We start from the raw sequence: 18064 nt of genomic DNA, 5'->3' as shown, positions 1-18064 counted from the left end.
TCAAAAAATGGATGAAAAAGAATTTCGTATGGTGATTAAACATTATTTGATGAAAGGCAAAACGCCTCAGGAGACTAAAGAGAAGCTTAATAAACATTATGGTGACTCTGCACCTTCGATTAGACTAGTTTATAAGTGGTTTCAAAATTTTCAGAGTGGTACAACTGAGCCGGCCGCAGTGGCCGTGCGGTTCTGGGCGCTACAGTCCGGAACCGAGCGACCGCTACGGTCGCAGGTTCGAATCCTGCCTCGGGCATGGATGTGTGTGATGTCCTTAGATTAGTTAGGTTTAATTAGTTCTAAGTTCTAGGCGACTGATGACCTCAGAAGTTAAGTCGCATAGTGCTCAGAGCCATTTGGTACAACTGATGCCGAACGTTCTGGACACCCTGTGGAGGTTACGACTCCAGAAATCATTGATAAAATCCATGATATGGTGATGGATGACAGAGTTAAGGTGCGTCAGATTGCAAGTGCTGTGGGCATCTCGAATGAACGGGTACATAATATTGTGCATAAACATTTGGACATGAGAAAGCTACCCGCAAGATGGGTTCCGCGACTGCTCACGTTTGACCATAAACAGAATCGTGTGAAGTGTTGCAAGGATGGTTTGCAGGTGTTCAGGAAGAATCCGCAGGACTTGAAGCGTCGTTTCGTCACTGTTGATGAAACATGTATAGATTACTATACTCCTGAGACCAAACAACAATTCATATAATGGGTTACGAAGGGAGAATCTGCACCAAAAAAAGGCGAAGACGAGTCCTTCGGTTGGAAAGGTTATGGCTACTGTCTTTTAGGATTCGCAAGGGATAAGCCTCATCGACTATCTGGAAAAGGGTAAAAATATTACAGGTGCATATTATTCATCAAAAATGGTTCAAATGGCTCTGAGCACTATGGGACTTAACATCTATGGTCATCAGTCCCCTAGAACTTAGAACTACTTAAACCTAACTAACCTAAGGACATCACACAACATCCAGCCATCACGAGGCAGAGAAAATCCCTGACCCCGCCAGGATATTATTCATCGTTATTGGACCGTTTTTGCCCGCATCTCGTGGTCGTGCGGTAGCGTTCTCGCTTCCCACGCCCGGGTTCCTGGGTTCGATTCCCGGCGGGGTCAGGGATTTTCTCTGCGTCGTGATGGCTGGGTGTTGTGTGCTGTCCTTAGGTTAGTTAGGTTTAAGTAGTTCTAAGTTCTAGGGGACTGATGACCATAGATGTTAAGTCCCATAGTGCTCAGAGCCATTTTTTTATTGGACCGTTTGAAAACCGAGCTGCAAGAAAAACGCCGGCGATTGGACCGCAAAAATGTCCTTTTACATCACGACAATGCACCAGCACACACCTCTGCAGTTGTGGTCGCAAAATTAATGGAAATAGGATTCCAACTCGTTTCACATCCCCCCTATTCTCCAGACTTGGCTCCCTCGGACTACTATTTGTTCCCCAATTTGAAGAAATGGCTGGCGAGACAAAGATTTTATTCAAACGGGGAGGTGATTGCAGCAACAAAAAAATGGTTCAAATGGCTCTGAGCACTATGGGACTCATTAGTCCCCTAGAACTTAGAACTAGTTAAAGCTAACTAACCTAGGGACATCACAAACATCCATGCCCGAGGCAGGATTCGAACCTGCGACCGTAGCGGTCTTGCGGTTCCAGACTGCAGCGCCTTTAACCGCACGGCCACTTCGGCCGGCTTGCAGCAACAAGTAGCTATTTTTCAGAGTTGGACAGTTCCTATTATTCAGAAGGGATCAACAAATTAGAACAGCGTTGGACGAAGTGTATAAGTCTAAAAGGTGACTATGTGGAAAAATAAAAAAGGTTTACCCCAGAGACGTAAGTAGTTTTTATTTTTGCACGGACTTTTCAAACGACCCTCGTATGGACACGGCTGCTAAGCTTCGTTTATGTCGACACCTCCTCCTTGGTGTTGCGATATTTTTTCCATCAGTGTAAAGTAGATTCCTTTCAGGACGACATGTTGTTGTAAAAAGCCATATAAACAAACGTATTCCGATGATCTGGTTTACACTTAACGCACGTGCTTGCACTCCATTTGTCAACAAAAATGAAAAATGCTATTGGGAAGCATCCCATTTATGAGTGTAGTACTATGAGCAGACACTGCGCACACAAGCGAGCCGATCCGCTCCAGTTGCGGCGTGGAGTTGTCCCCGCAGAGCGCGCGCAAGTGGCGCTCCCCGTCGCCAACAGGTGCTCCGCGAGACGCCGTTTGGCGGCCTCATAAATAAAGCACGGCGCCGACAGCACGGCGGCGGCGGCGGCGGCTGTGGCTGTGGCGTGACGCGGCCGGGACGACAGCCGCTGCCTGCGGCGACAGCTCGCGACTCACTCCTCACCTCCGGAGCTCCCGCCCCACGCCAACCACTGTGCAGTCGTGTGCAGACAGCTACAGCCACAGCGGGTGCCACACTCCTATTCACTGGCAAGATACTCGGAAAATTCAGTCAGTCTATAAAGTAGACTGCTTACAAAACAATGGTTTCTCACATCTTAGAATGTTGTTCACGTGTAATACCCATACCAGACAGGCCCAACAGAGGAGACTGAACGCGAACAAAAAAGGGCAGCGTGAACAGACAGAGATTAGTTTCACTAAGGTGAGAGCGTCACGGTTGTGCTAAAAGAACCTGAACTCACAGACTTGAAATTACACGCTAAACTATCTCGTGAAAGCCTACTTACAAAGTACAAAAAACAACTTGTAACACTTATATCGGTTAGAAGTAGGTTTATATTATGTAAACTGTGTATCTGCAATTATGGAGTGTGTACTTTTTGTTATTTAAAGTACTTGAGCTATGGCAACAAAATTAGAGTTTTGTAATGTATATATGAAAAAAGCGAAAGGATGTCTTAAAATGATAAATTACTGTAATATGGGTATGTTCATAAAAAGAAAATGTTTATTGAAAGCTGGTTCATGGTTCAAATGGCTCTGAGCACTATGGGACTCAACTGCTGTGGTCATTAGTCCCCTAGAACTTAGAACTACTTAAACCTAACTAACCTAAGGACATCACACACATCCATGCCCGAGGCAGGATTCGAACCTGCGACCGTAGCAGTCACACGGTTCCGGACTGCCCGCCTAGAACCGCGAGACCACCGCGGCCGGCAGCTGGTTCATGCTTAGGGCACTTATTTGTAACATGTAAAAGCTGTAGGGAACCACACTATAGATGAAGTGATGGTACTGACGACGTTTCACATTTTTACAATTGGGATAAAAGATTTGGTTCACCGTTACGATAAATGTAACTATCGCGATATCACGATGGTGGCTAAACCGAAAAATTATCAATACATGCTCGTAATATGTGTGTATAACTATTCCACACTTTAGGAACATTAACTGATATACATATGGCAGGTCGTTTAGAGAGATACTATGTTGTTTATCGAAGCTGGTGTCTGCTTTAAGCGCGCACTTCCACTTATAAGTCGTGCTGGCCGTTCTTAGCTTGTTTGCACTTTTCACCTTTACATTTCGACATTCGACCAGCTCCACAAACTCTAACATATGCTCCAGCGAACATTATGTATTCAAGTAATAACGACATTTATCTTTACGGATTACAAAATCAGTTAAAGTTAGCTTTGACATTTTGAACACAAGATGTAACAGAAGTTCAGTGTGGAATAACGCAATTGTTAACTAGGAAGAGTGTGACACACACCTTGTATAAATAAAAACTACAGGACGGCGACATAATACCGCTGAAAAATTGAGGGTAGCAAGCAGAATAAGACCACGACACGAAGCGAGGATGTCACTAATGCCAGAAACCACCTCGTATAACTTAACGGGCAGTTACTTTATGGTTCAGGGAGATCATCAATCAGGCCACAATCTGTTTCACTCTGACAGAGTAAAGACCGTTGGGCTGTAACTCTGATCACTTCGAGTGTGGTCTTTACGAGATTACCGCCAACTGTCTAGGCAAACGTCGGATTGTTTAGACAGAAACACAACTGTCTAATATTTAGATAGAAAAACGTAGCACTAAATCGACAATTAACAGACAAATGGTGCACTGGACTTTCTCGTCTGCAGGGTAATACTACTGGGACCACAGAAAGTGTATTCTACTGCAGAACCAATAATGGACAAGCGGCTATCAGTAGTAGAGACAGAGAATAAATGCAGAAGAAGATGATATCATTGGAGACATGGGCGCAAATGGCACTGCTATAATAAAAGCTCACCTATCGTGTATTGCTCGAAACGTTCGCGTATTATACTCAGTCCCTACAGTTTAAATATCTGGATGTAGTACCACTGTACGTGTCTGTCCTTTTAGCGCATCTTTCGAGGTAAATAGGAACAGGGCATTCATTACTCATAATAATATAGGTTTGTGGTGATTCGAGGTATCCTAACACATAAAACACTAAGCAATAATTAACATTAGAACAGTAATTTACAGACGACATCTGAGTAGTTTTAGGCAAAATCTCACTCGGTGCGGGCAATAACTGGGATTTTCACAGATCCAAGGTCACTGATAATGATCTATTTAAGCATAGACCAAAATGGACTCCATGGCATCCGTGTAGCGTTCCTGCCCCAAAGTGGAGGTCTTGGGTTCGTGTCAAACCTCGGGCGGTGGTGTGGTGTTAAGCACACCTTTATTGTGGGAGAGATCTTTGGTCCAGAGCCACAAAGAAAAATATATACAGGGTGTAAAAAAATACAAATATGTAGTTACTAAATGAGGTAATAAGAGACAAATGTTACAGGTGATTGATTGCCTGCTAGGGGTTTTTGAAGGGCATTTCCCTTAGCTGTGGAGGGTTTGATAGTGAACTTCCCTTAGCCCAAGGTTCACAGTTTCTTTGATTGCTTTGTGTGCAACACATTGAAAGTTGAATACGATTTGCAACACATGTATCCATCTTACAGCCAGGAAGGGTAAGTTTTTATTTCTGCTACTAGTGCCCACATAGGTGGATAAACAATTACATTACCATTGTCTATGTTATGATGTGTTTACATAAAAGTTTCTATTTATGTTTACAGGTTCTGGATTGCTATTTGCAGTCTTTCCGAATTCGCTGACATGTATCTCATTTTGTGGGAAAGCAGTCGAGCAGCAAGGCGCCTGTATCAAGACTGATTTCCAGGGAAGATGGTACCAAATGTCACATTTCAAAGACCTGGTGGCCGTCTTCGTAAAACAGAATCCCTTAGACCAGATTGACCTGAACCTCGTAGACCTCGCACTATGCGAACTACTCAGTTTGAGGAAGCTGTGTTACAGTGAATTGAAGACTAGCGCAACATATACGAGAGGACCTAAATACTTCCAACGACGATGTGTGGAACGTCCTGCACGGGACAGCCACGCATCCATTGAAGTATCAGAAGGCACAAGACATATCAAAAAATGGTTCAAATGGGTCTGAGCACTATGGGACTTAACTTCTGAGGTCATCGGTCCCCTAGAACTTAGAACTACTTAAACCTAATTAACCTAAGGACATCACACACACCCATGCCCGAGGCAGGATTCGAACCTGCGACCGTAGCGGTCACGCGGTTCCAGACTGTTGCGCCTACAACCGCTCGGCCACTCCGTCCGGCAAGACCAATCAGCTCATGACTTTCCCCAACGCGTAGAATTGTGTCAATGGTATCTGCACCCAGTTGTAAACATCCATGACTTCCAAACGGCTTTTTTTTGCGTGCTGACGGAGGTGCTGTCACAAGGGAAGGAATATTCAACACCCACAATAGTCATGTTTGGGAGTTGGAAAATGCTAAGACAGCTCGTGTGTTCCGCCATCAACAAACATTTGCCATAAATATGTGCGCTGGTACAGTTACGACCATCTAACGGGGCCACAACATCTGTTTGAAGCTCACGTTGGAGGGAAATACCGTATCCTTCACCATGAAGTATTACTGGACACGTAGGAGAATGTCCCGCTAGCAGTCAGACAACGATTATGGTTGCAGAATGACGTGGCCCAAGACCCTTTGCCGTTGACGTCAGAAAATATTTGGACAATGTTTTTAACATCTGTTCGATTGAGAGAGGGTGGGCCAGAATCTTGGCAACCACTTTCTCTCAGCCTCACTCCGATGGATTTCTTTTGTTTATTTTGTCTTTTTGAAGGAGAGGGATGAAGCATTTGGTGTGCGAGACGGCGATAGACAGCCCTTAAGAGCTGGTTACTGTTTGTCCGTTTGGCGGAAGCTGTAGCCATTATTCGTGAAACACCTGGTTGCTTTGTCCCTGTGAGAATCATTAGCACGAAGATGTCAGTTGTACATTAGAGGAAACGGGTGGCATTTTCATCATAATTTGTAAAACAATATTTATCACACGGCAGTTTCAACACCGTCTGTGAACATCACTAGCATCAAAATCTTCATGGACCCCTAGCAGGGAAACGGTGCACCTGTGATATTTTTGGCTCATGAGGAAAAGGGTATCTTTTTCTCACCTCTGAAGACTCTAAAATCTTGTACTGATCAAAGACAGCTAGACCAGAAGTTAACTGGTGATTCTGAAAACGTGAGTATTCGCCCCTGGTCACGCTTTTGCTCGCGAGTAGAGCAGTTTAGGCATGTTGGGGAGCGAGGGAAATGCACATCCACTATGTGGTCACAACAACTCGGGAGAAGCGCCAAATGTGAAAGGGGGAAAGGGGCCGTTTTGACAGTGCCGCTTTCTAACAAATGCAGTGACGAGTCGGCATTGTGTAACACCAACAATGTCTTCGTGTTCCAATCCGCAGTTTGATGGAACTTTTCACACAAAACTTTTTACACGAACTTTCAAACTTTCTACACAAACTTTTTACACATTACACAAACGTTTTACACAAACTTTTTACACAAACTTTACAAAAACTTTTTACACAGAAAAATGAGTTCTCAAATTGTTTATTGTATGATAAGACACTGAATTCTTTCATGAAGTTCGGTTTACAGAGGTACTACATGGTTTACCACGTCAAATAATACGGAAACGGAAAAATGTGAAGGACCTGAGAGTGTGCAAGAGATTTTAAAACTTAAAAGGAAGCTCCCTGATGGAGAGGAAGAAAAATGGAGTATGCCGTTCAGATGAGCTACAAAATTGTACCGCTTGCGTCTTTTCACGGATGGTGATCTAATAAAGGATTATTTGGTATTTGCGGTTGAACATTTATGTCCTCTTCAGGTCGGATAGTTACGCATGGTGGCGTTATCAAATACGCCAGTCAAACGTCCCACATAGTTTATGGCAGGTGAGATTCACAACCAGCTTGCAAAATCGTTATAAAGAGTTTGTTGGGACTTTTTAGCGCTCTATGGAAGTGTGTATATCGCAAGGGCAGAACTGGATGTGACCTTAGCAACGTTGAAGAAAGTGCAGGAAATGTAGGTTTGTCATGGAATTTATTAGTTTGTGTATCTACAGGCGAAGTGATAGTCGCGTTTGGAAATAAATCAGCGGTTTAATCGAAACTGAATGCGAAAATGAAAAAGCTGCCAGTACCCAACCAGCGCTGACCTGCACCTTGAAATAACTTACCTACGCTGCGAAAGGAATATAAATACAGTCTATTTATCGTCCGCAGCTCGTGGTCGTGCGGTAGCGTTCTCGCTTCCCACGCCCGGGTTCCCGGGTTCGATTCCCGGCGGGGTCAGGGATTTTCTCTGCCTCGTGATGACTGGGTGTTGTGTGCTGTCCTTAGGTTGGTTAGATTTAAGTAGTTCTAAGTTCTAGGGGACAGATGACCATAGCTGTTAGGTCCCATAGTGCTCAGAGACATTTTTAGTCTATTTATCCCCAAGTATTTCATCTGTCTCTCTCTCTCTCTCTCTCTCTCTCTCTCTCTCTCTCTCTCTCTCTCTCCCTCCCTTAACAGGTCTCGGAAGGCCAACGGTACCGACGACCGCCGTGTCATCTTCAATCGATAGGCATCACTAGACGCCAATACGGAGGAGCATGTGGTCAGCAGTCGGCCGGAGTGGCCATGCGGTTCTAGGCGCTACAGTCTGGAACCGAGCGACCGCTACGGTCGCAGGTTCGAATCCTGCCTCGGGCATGGATGTGTGTGATGTCCTTAGGTTAGTTAGGTTTAATTAGTTCTAAGTTCTAGGTGACTGATGACCTCAGACGTTAAGTCGCATAGTGCTCAGAGCGATTTGACCCATTTTTTTGTGGTCAGCACACCACTCTCCAGGCCATTGTTAGTTTTCGTGACCGGAGCCGCTACTTCTCAGTCAAGTAGCTCCTCAGTTTATCTTACAAGGGTTGAGTGCATTCCGCTCGCTAACAAAAAATGGTTCAAATGGCTCTGAGCTCTATGGGACTTAACATCTGAGGTCATCAGTCCCCGAGAACTTAGAACTACTTAAACCTAACTAACCTAAGGACATCACACACAGCCATGCCCGAGGCAGGATTCAAACCTGCGACCGTAGCGGTCGCGCGGTTCCAGACTGAAGCGCCTAGAACCGCTCGGCCACCAGCGGCCGGCTGCTCGCTAACACCGCCCGGCACACATGGACTGTCACCTACCCAAGTGCTAGTCAAGCCCAACAGTGCTTAACGTCGGTGGTCTGACAGGAACCACTGCTACCACAGCGCCAAGGCCGTTGGCCACGTATTTCATTCAGAATCAGTTTCCTCGTTTATGGTTCCTCACCTTGTGTCAAGGCCCACGAGAAAGATAGGCCGTCGCACGTGACACAGCACGTATTACGAGTGCCAGTAGCCGTTCCGGCGGGGAGCGTGTTTAAATGCATGCAAGTTCTCGATAGCACACGACTAAACTAAGACCTTTAATGGGTACCTTTTCAGTTAAATATTGATTTCTCGTGGGCTCTGCACGGAGTCGAGCGTTCGCGAAATGTGGCCGTTAAGCTGACTAGTGTGACGTCACAAGTTGATTGCAGGGGCCGTATATGTCGTTGGCCCTGCCAGGGCTCTGTGATGATGGATGGGGTACAGTACTCGATGCTCGCAAGCCTGCCCTCGCCATCTGCACGTGGATGACATTTTCTGCGAAGCTCTGAACTAGGCTAACCATTGACAATAGTATATCTCTGCCTGGTAGAAACTGATTACAGAGAAAAAATATTGGTTAAACGCCTGAAATGCCAAATATGGAAGAGACAATATTTTAATGGCCTTCCGTTTAAAGAACTTCTGATCTGTTGATTTCATTTAACTCCTGTTTCAAACGCCGGGCACTGAAAAAACTTACTATACGCCAAGTACGAATAGAAACGCAGAAATAATAATAATAAAAATATCTACAGCATGTAGAAGTTTACCGCAGTTGGAATAGAGTGGACATCGCCATGTTGTTACACGCTGAACTCTGCGCACTTACGATGCTAGAGATGCACTCGCGTCCTTGAATTAGCATTTAAAAGAGTGTCGGAAACGGGTAAACAAGAAACAGCCTGTCAGGGAAAATAGGGCGTAGTTAGAATGTGGCGAGAGGCCGGTGCATGCGAGTGGAGAAGAGATCTTTTGACTGTCCGAGGACACCAGGAAGCGGAAAGTGTGTCACGCCGCGGAGGAGTAAAAGGCAAAACAAGTTCCGACCCAGCGGCTGTGGCGGCGGCGGCGGCGGACGCGACCTCTGTTCTCGGCTGCAAATTGCTCCGGCCCTGTAGCAGCCGCTGTCACTGCGCCGGTGACGGATTTGCCCACTCCCATCTGAGGAACTGGTCCAAAGCTGGTGTCCCCAACTGCGCTCCATTACTGGACTAACGACGCGCAGGCCATATACGCTGGAGGTGAAGCTCTGCGGTCTGTGACGCGAAACTGGCCATCGCAGCTACAAACTGGCACCCTCGCCACTAGAGCCGATATTTAGAGAATGACTGAAGCCTTCCTGCGAGCTGAGACCATCTGGAGAGAGTGAAGAAAACAATGCGTATAAGGACCTAACACTGCACAGTGACGTATCACTCTAGTACTCTGTTTTGTCCATATGTACCACAAAGTTCTTCCCAATTCGACATTCAGCACCTCTTCATTAGTTACTAGGTCGATCCATATAACCAACATTCTTCTGTAGCAGTTTATTCCAAAAGCGACTATTCTCTCCTTGTCTGCACTTATTATCGTCCACTTTTCACTTCCAAGTAAAGACTTTCAGAAAAGATTTCCCAATAAATTTATATTCGAAGTAAACACATATCTCTTCTTCTTACTGACACTCTGCATTTAATATCCACTCTATTTCGCCCATGTTTTGGCCCAAGTAGCGAAATTCGTCTACTACATTTAGTGTCTCATTTGACAGTCGTGTTCCTACAGCTATATCATGAATGCAAATGAGGGGGGACAGGGGGTGGAAGGGGTAGAGAAGGGAAGGGGGAGGAGTGATAGGGGAGGGGGAAAAGGGAGGGAAGGGGAAGGGTGAAGAGGAAGGGGAAGGGGGAAAGTTTGTGCCAGACGGGACTCAAACCTGGGTTGTCCTGCTTACTGGGCAGTTGCGTTAATCGGTGCGCCAGACCAGACACAGTGTTTATCGCAAATGCGCGGACTATATCGGCACGCTCGCTGGCCGTCTCATATTCCCACCTAGCGTCACCTGTCCTCTATGTTCTTTAATTTTAGATTCCCGCTGGAGATCGAACGTAAATGTGATTGTCCGAAAAAACATACCACACATTCATATATTCGATTCGCCTCGATGGGCAATTAATCCATAACCCTCTGTTCGTGATGCACATTCACATTCAACCTCCAGCGGGAATCTAAAACTAGCAAGAATGGAAGACATGGACAGGGGCTGAGGATATGTGATGCTAGGTGGGAATGCGAGTCAGTCGGAGAGCTGCCGAGATAGTCCGCACATTTGTGGTTAACACTGTATCGGGATGGCGCAGCAATTAACGCAACTGCCTAGTAAGCAGGAGATCCTGGATTCGATTCCCGATCCAGCAAGAAGAATAACTGATGGACACTCAATTTCAAGCCTTTCTTTGACCTTTTCTAGTTGGTTCACCTTATTTAGTGGTATCACTCATGCAACAACCATGACACGCTGTCTCTCTACCAACCTCACGAGCGACAACTTTCTCCCCACAAAATACTGCAGGATTCATTATCTAAAAAAAGATTGCTTGCGAGTGCCAAAGTTGACGAAATGGTAGTGTTTAAAAAATACGCTGAAAAATTGCACGAATAGTGTCTACCACGATCATTTTTTAACCAGATGTACTTCAAAATTACCTCATCACGTAACATTTAATTGAAGCGGATACTTTTTCAAGGTCAGTAATAATAAATATCAACTGATTAAATACGCGTTACACAAAACTCCGAAGATGTAACTCGCTTCAGTCTGGAACCGCGTGACCGCTACGGTCGCAGTTTCGAATCCTGCCTCGGGCATGGATGTGTGTGCTGTCCTTAGGTTAGTTAGGTTTAAGTAGTTGTAAGTTCTACGGGACTGATGACCACAGATGTTAAGTCCCATAGTGCTCAGAGCCATTTGAACCAAGATGTAACTGTTCAAGTAGTACAAGAAATTCTCACAGTGCAGCGCTTTAAGATCCCACACTTAGTCTGGAGCGTTACGAACCTGGTACGCACGGTGACTGCGAGAAAATGGTTCTCGCTATGCAGATACAGGAACGTATTTTAAGCGTTACAAATTTGTGGAGCTCGTCCGCAGAGGGTTAAGCTCATCTGTCACTTTCTGTTAGCAGGTTTCTTATTATTATTGGCAACAATACTGTTTCTCGCTGTCTTGTCCGTATTAGAAAGTTTAATTTTCTTTCATTGTTGTTAATTCATCGCTTGGATACGTCCCATGTTTGGCTCATCCCTGTCTCTCTTGATATAAGGATTTACACGTTGTCTATGTAAGCACTTTACAGTAAACACAATGCGTCTACGAATAAATACTGGATACTAGACTAGGTTTCACAATGTTTACTTCACTGTAAATTTAATTTCCTTTCCAGTCTATTTCCTTGGATAGCATCTTGAAAAAAAAAAAAAACTGCATCTACATACACAGACGAGCCAACACATGACCACTGCCCACCGCAAGACTGAATGCCACCTGGTGGCGCCGTGACCACGTGACGCACCAAGTAAATTATGTAACTGGACTAGAGACAAATGGTGTATCATCAAATGGCTCTGAGCACTATGGGACTCAACTGCTGAGGTCATTAGTACCCTAGAACTTAGAACTAGTTAAACCTAACTAACTTAAGGACATCACAGACATCCATGCCCGAGGCAGGATTCGAACCTGCGACCGTAGCAGTCTCGCGGTTCCAGACTGCAGCGCCTAGAACCGCAGGGCCACTTCAGCCGGCCGGGTGTATCATCCTGGTGAGAGAAAGGGACGCAAATGGGAAACCCACCGAAATAAGCGACTTCGAAAAATGATACATTGCTACGACCCAGTACCTGCAGCATCTCGGAAACGGCGGAGCTGGTAGGCTGATTGCGTGCTGCCGTCGTGAGCATCTATGGACTGTGATTAATAGACAATGAAACCACAGGTAGACTAAGTGGTTGGATGTCCACACCCCGTGACAGAAAGTGAAGGTCGGAGACTCGCCCACTCTTTAAAGCAGGTTAGATGGCTAGTTGTGACAGATCTGACAACAGCGTACCATGCTGGTGTAGGCACGCTTGTTTCCGAGCACACCGCACACAATTGAATATGAGACTGTGCACCAGACGACGTCTGTGTGTTCCCTTGTTGACCCAACGACATCGTCAATGGCATGTGCAGTGAAAACAGGATCGTCGAGACTGGACCGTAGATCAATGGAAACGCGTTGCCTGGTCGGATGAATCACGTCTCTTGTTACACCAGGTCGATAATTGTGACTGGATACACCCTCATTTAAGCGAACAACTACTCAAACACGCGCCACGCGCCGGATGCGGGCCCTTGGCAGCAATATTGTGGGGGGGATTCGTCTGGGCTTCCGTGGAACCTATCAACTACCTGAATATTGTTGCGAACGACCTGCATCCCTTCGTGATTGATCTCTTCCCCGATGGAGATGGTGGCAACTCCCAACAGGACAACTGTCCCTCTCACACGTCCAGAATCGTGGTCTGATGATGACAGTAATGAACTCACTTTCATGTCTAGGCCACCAAATTCGTCTGATACGAACTCTATGGATCACATCCGTGCCGTGATTCTGTCGGGTGCCAACTTCTTCCTCACTAACCATCTACCTGTAATTTACTGAAACCACATAACTTGTGCATAGGCATCAGGTGCCACAAACTTCTGGCAACCTTCCAAGGATTTAGAGAGTCCATGAAATACAGAACCACTGGTGCATTCAGTTCCAGAGGTGGACCAACACGCTCTTAAGCAGGTGGTCATTGTTCAGTAAATATACTCTTAAGCCTCTATACAGTGCGTGGCAAATAGTAAAAGGTGCCAGTATTTTCGATCCCATTCATTTAATGAGTGACGGGGAAATGACTGCGTATATGCCTGTTTAGGCACCCTAAACTTAGATCTATATTTGCAGACTGGAGCGACGAACGAAAATTTGTACCAAGGCCGGGATTCGAACCCGGGTCTCATGCTCGCTAGGCAGATGCGCTAACCACTACGCTACCTTGGTACAGTGGATGTGCACAACTGCACGGACTGCAGGTCTCTGGAACCATGTAGTTTAATTTGATTAAAGCACCCATGCTTGGATTTCAGGCAGGATTCCACGTTTCGTTCGATGGTGCGGTGCTATTCCAATGCAGTTGGAGAGCCTCTGCTATGGTGTTCGAGTTTAGTGGGGTATACCACGTGGGCTTAGACGTGAATGAGAATTTTGGTTTAGGAGGAAGACGTGCTAGATTAGTCCGTGCAGTTGTGTACAGCTACTGTGCCAAGATGGCGTAGTCGTCAGCGCATCTGTCTAGTGAGCATGAAACCTGGGTTGGAATCCAGGCCTTAGTACAAATTTTCATTCGTCGCTTCAGTCTGCAAATATACGTCACAGATATCCGAGTCTTGAAAAGGTCTCTGAAGCCATATAGTTCCATTTGATAACAGAGCTAATCTTTGTTATTTTATGCCCATGGAAAAACGTAAAAAACACGACTAAAGGATGGGTGTACAGCCAGTAGCACTGCACTTAGGAACCTACATTCCTGCAGTAGGGCAGTAATTTAGGAGAGCCGCAGTAGTGTTCCTCATTGTTCAGATTTGTGTCTTTTTCCTACCAGGAGGAGGAGCATCAGCACCGGAGGAAATAAATACTTCCGCGCTCCGGCTGTTTTTACGAGGCCAGCCGCCGACAGTTCGGAAGCAAACGTGCGGGACCGGCAGGAAGCAGAAGCGCGCAAAAACAATTTCGCCAAAAGAAATGCCTCCGGCAAAACAGGGCCATTAGCCGGCCGTCAGTCACGGGAAGCGGCGGCCATTAGGAGTGGCGTGCCAAGGCCCAGACGGATACGGCCTCCAGGCTGCATCGCGGCGTGCCGCGCTCGACCACGTGCGCACGTTGTGCTGTGCTCGTCGGTTGGTAAGCAAACACGATTGCGGTGTCTGAGGAACCCTGTTTAGATGCTGCACGCCGCTGCTCGCGTAGCTGAACGCATCATTCTACTGCTCGACGTCGGATCCGACGCCTTGCTGCATCAATAAGCTCCCCATCATCCACGTACTGCTTCCTGCGGAGTGCATCCTTCATTGGGCCAAACAGATGGAAGTTCGAAGGTGCGAGATCCGGGCTGTAGGGTGGATGAGAATAGATCAGTCCAGTGACGTTTTGTGAGCTCCTCTCGGATGCTCGGACTTGGGTGAGGCCTTGCGTTGTCATGGAGAAGGAGAAGTTCGTTTGCATTTCTGAGGCAACGAACACGTTGAAGACATTTCTTCAATTTCCAGAGGTAGCACAGTACACTTCAGGGTTCATCGTTGCACCATGAGGGAGGACATCAAACAGAATAACCCCTTCAGAGTCCCAAAAGACCGCCACCATGACTTTATCGGCTGTGGACGCGGCTTTGAACTTTATCTTCGGAGGAGAGGTGGTGTAGCATCACTGCATGGACTTCCATTTTGTTTTCGGTTCGATGTCATGAACCCGTTGTTTCATCGCCTGTGACTACGTTCGATGAATATTGTCACGCTCAGCCCTGTAACGAGGACGCAGTTCCGCACAGATGATGCTCCGTAGCTGTTTACAGTCTTCTGCTAGGCGGCGAGAAATCCAGCCGGACACACACCTCGAGCACCCCAATTTGTGGTAGAGTGTCTCAGCACTACCAACAGAGACGTCCAGTTGAGCTTCGAGGTGTCTGTTCGTGATCCGTCGATCACCTCGAATGAGAGTGTCCGCACGTTCCAACATTGCAGGAGTCACAACTGTGCGCGGGCGGCCGGCACGCGAGAGATCGGACGAGTTTGCCCAACCTTGTTGTGATTATGACGCCTCGCCTAACAACTCACCGTGCTTTTGTTCACTATCAGGTCTGCGTAGACATTTCTCAAGCGCCTATGGCCTTGCGGTTCTAGGCGCTACACTCTGGAACCGAGCGACCGCTACGGTCGCAGGTTCGAATCCTGCCTCGGGCATGGATGTGTGTGATGTCCTTAGGTTAGTTAGGTTTAAGTAGTTCTAAGTTCTAGGCGACTGATGACCTCGGAAGTTAAGTCGCATAGTGCTCAGAGCCCTTTGAACCGAGCGCTTATAAATATCTGCGATGCTCAGGTTTTCCGCCAAAAGAAATTCAATGACATCACTCTGATTGGAACGCACCTCCGTTACAGACACCATATTTAAGGCTATGTATAGCACTCCATCCTTTATGAAACTGTCTGAGCTAAAGCGAGAATATTCCACGCTGTTCCACAACAAATTCCACGTTTCTTTTCAAGCGAAATTGGCCGAGAAAAAAAATGTTTTGCATTACGGTACTTATTGAAAAGCTAACCCCCTCAGTGGGTATTTTTGGTGCGCTGTCATCTGCCTCAGCGTGCAATTTCCCTTAGCGCCGGTTGGCGCAATCTCATCACGGGCCTTGCTCAGCCATTGAAAGAAGTCTTTGTTGCTATTAGTTTACGTCTGCCGTCATGAGACATCAAAATTAAGCGGCAGTTTAAATGCCACGCCAACGCGACGTGTGCGCGACAGAAGGCAAGTTTGCAGCTGTGTGTTACCGTATGGTGTTCTCTGGAAAACAGGACCTTTGAATGCGCCTGGTGCATTGGGGTAGTTTATCGGCTCGGCCCGTGGGAGGGCAATTGTTAGGAGAACATAATGTGACATCGACGGACTGTAGGAGGCTGTTCTCTTGGACCTTGGGATTACTGTGTTGTCTGGTTGCTTTGTATGAACGGTACTACGGCTGGTTTTAGGCGACCAAGTCATCGCTAGGGACGTCAAGCGGAGAGGGGCGTCACAACTGTAAGATTTGGCCGGCCTTGGTGGCCGAGCGGTTCTAGGCGCTTCAGTCCGGAACCGCGCGACTGCTACGGTCGCAGGTTCGAATCCTGCCTCAGGCATGGATGTGTGTAATGTCCTTAGGTTAGTTTGGTTTAACATGTTCTAAGGTCTAGGCGACTGATGACCTCCGATGTTAAGTCCCATAGTGCTCAGAGCCATTTGAACCATTATGTAAGATACGTATACAGTCCACACCACAATTAGTAGTGAAGGAATATCGGGTGCCAAATTGAGAGGGGTTCCAGGGGCGTCCAAGTGCAAGATTGTAGCGTTACGCGTATTTAGGCGAGCTAATTGGCCGCCCAGTATTGGTACGAGGTAAAATGAATTTGTTGTACGGCGGAGCGCTAGCTGGTCCACGTCTCACGGTGCGCTGAGGCAGTTCCGGCTTCCAGCTAGGTGACCGTACGGGTGAGTCCAGACAGAGAGACTAGCAGCGTCGTCGGAAACAGGAAAAATCCGATTTTTAACGTCTGTCACTTGCATAGCCTTTGAGCAGGAGACAATGTTCCAAGAAATGGCGGAGTGTCAGACAATCTTGAAGATGACTAAGCTACAGCTCTCTGAACTTCGACAATAAATCACAGTTACATATTATAGCAAATCTGAATACACCGGTGATCCCAGAAGAACAAGATGCATCCAGTCACACAGCAATACTTCAATATCTTTAAAACTACAGAAGTTAAAATTTCACAATGAATAAACATTTGCACAACGAATCTCTGAATTAACAACTTTTAATCGCTTAATGTAATTTCAACAAACTATATCTCAGGTGATAGTATTGCACTATGCTATCATCGCTGAAAGCTATATAGTACCTGTCTCTATTTTATTTATTGATTTAAGACATCTTTCATATATTTTTCGCTATGCAAATGTTTGTCAGAAAGCTCATCCTCTGTCTTTGTTTTCCTTCTAGGGTGGTTGCAGGAAGCATATCCTGCAAAACACCTCTATTTGGATTGAAATCATTTTCCAGTTGGCTAGCAGTGTCGTTACCATTGTGGGCGGGCATAGGGTTCAAGCGTCGTCCCCGACCATGACGGCGCTTGTCCGAGGCTTCTTTAGTTCTGTCCTGAACCAACTAATCACACTAAAAGGGGGGTTAGCCCTATTAGTGGTTTGTTCTTTTCGTCGCCTTTTACGACTGCAGAACATACCGGAGGCCTATTCTTTTCCCGGGCCTTATTATTATTATTATTATTATTATTAGTAGTAGTAGTAGTAGTAGTAATTTAGTAGTAGTTTGGTAATCGCGAAAGCGTTACGGAGATGATAGATAAACTCCAGTGGAAGACTCTGCAGGAGAGGCGCTCAGTAGCTCGGTACGGGCTTTTGTTAAAGTTTCGAGAACATACCTTCACCGAAGAGTCAAGCAGTATATTGCTCCCTCCTACGTATATCTCGCGTAGAGACCATGAGGGTAAAATCAGAGAGATTAGAGCCCACACAGAAGCATACCGACAATCCTCCTATCCACGAACAATACGAGACTGGAATAGAAGGGAGAACCGATAGAGGTACTCAGGGTACCCTCCGCCACACACCGTCAGGTGGCTTGCGGAGTATTGATGCAGATTTAGAAGTAGAGTAGTATTACATTGATGCATA

The 18064-nt window shown here is 46.3% G+C and overlaps 1 protein-coding gene and 1 non-coding gene across 2 annotated transcripts in view; both read right to left on the bottom strand.

Annotated features, from left to right (window-relative positions):
- LOC126263342 (C-Maf-inducing protein-like) overlaps positions 1–18064 on the bottom strand; it is a 983791-nt gene that overhangs the window by 858450 nt on the left and 107277 nt on the right. The window lies entirely within an intron of this gene.
- Positions 13550–13621, bottom strand: Trnaa-agc (transfer RNA alanine (anticodon AGC)). Its single transcript has one exon. It is a non-coding gene; the product is annotated as a tRNA-Ala (tRNA).

This window comes from Schistocerca nitens, chromosome 6 (genome assembly GCF_023898315.1).
Source record: "Schistocerca nitens isolate TAMUIC-IGC-003100 chromosome 6, iqSchNite1.1, whole genome shotgun sequence".
In the NCBI taxonomy this organism is placed as follows: Eukaryota; Metazoa; Arthropoda; class Insecta; order Orthoptera; family Acrididae; genus Schistocerca; species Schistocerca nitens.
This window is presented reverse-complemented; position numbering and strand designations above follow the sequence as displayed.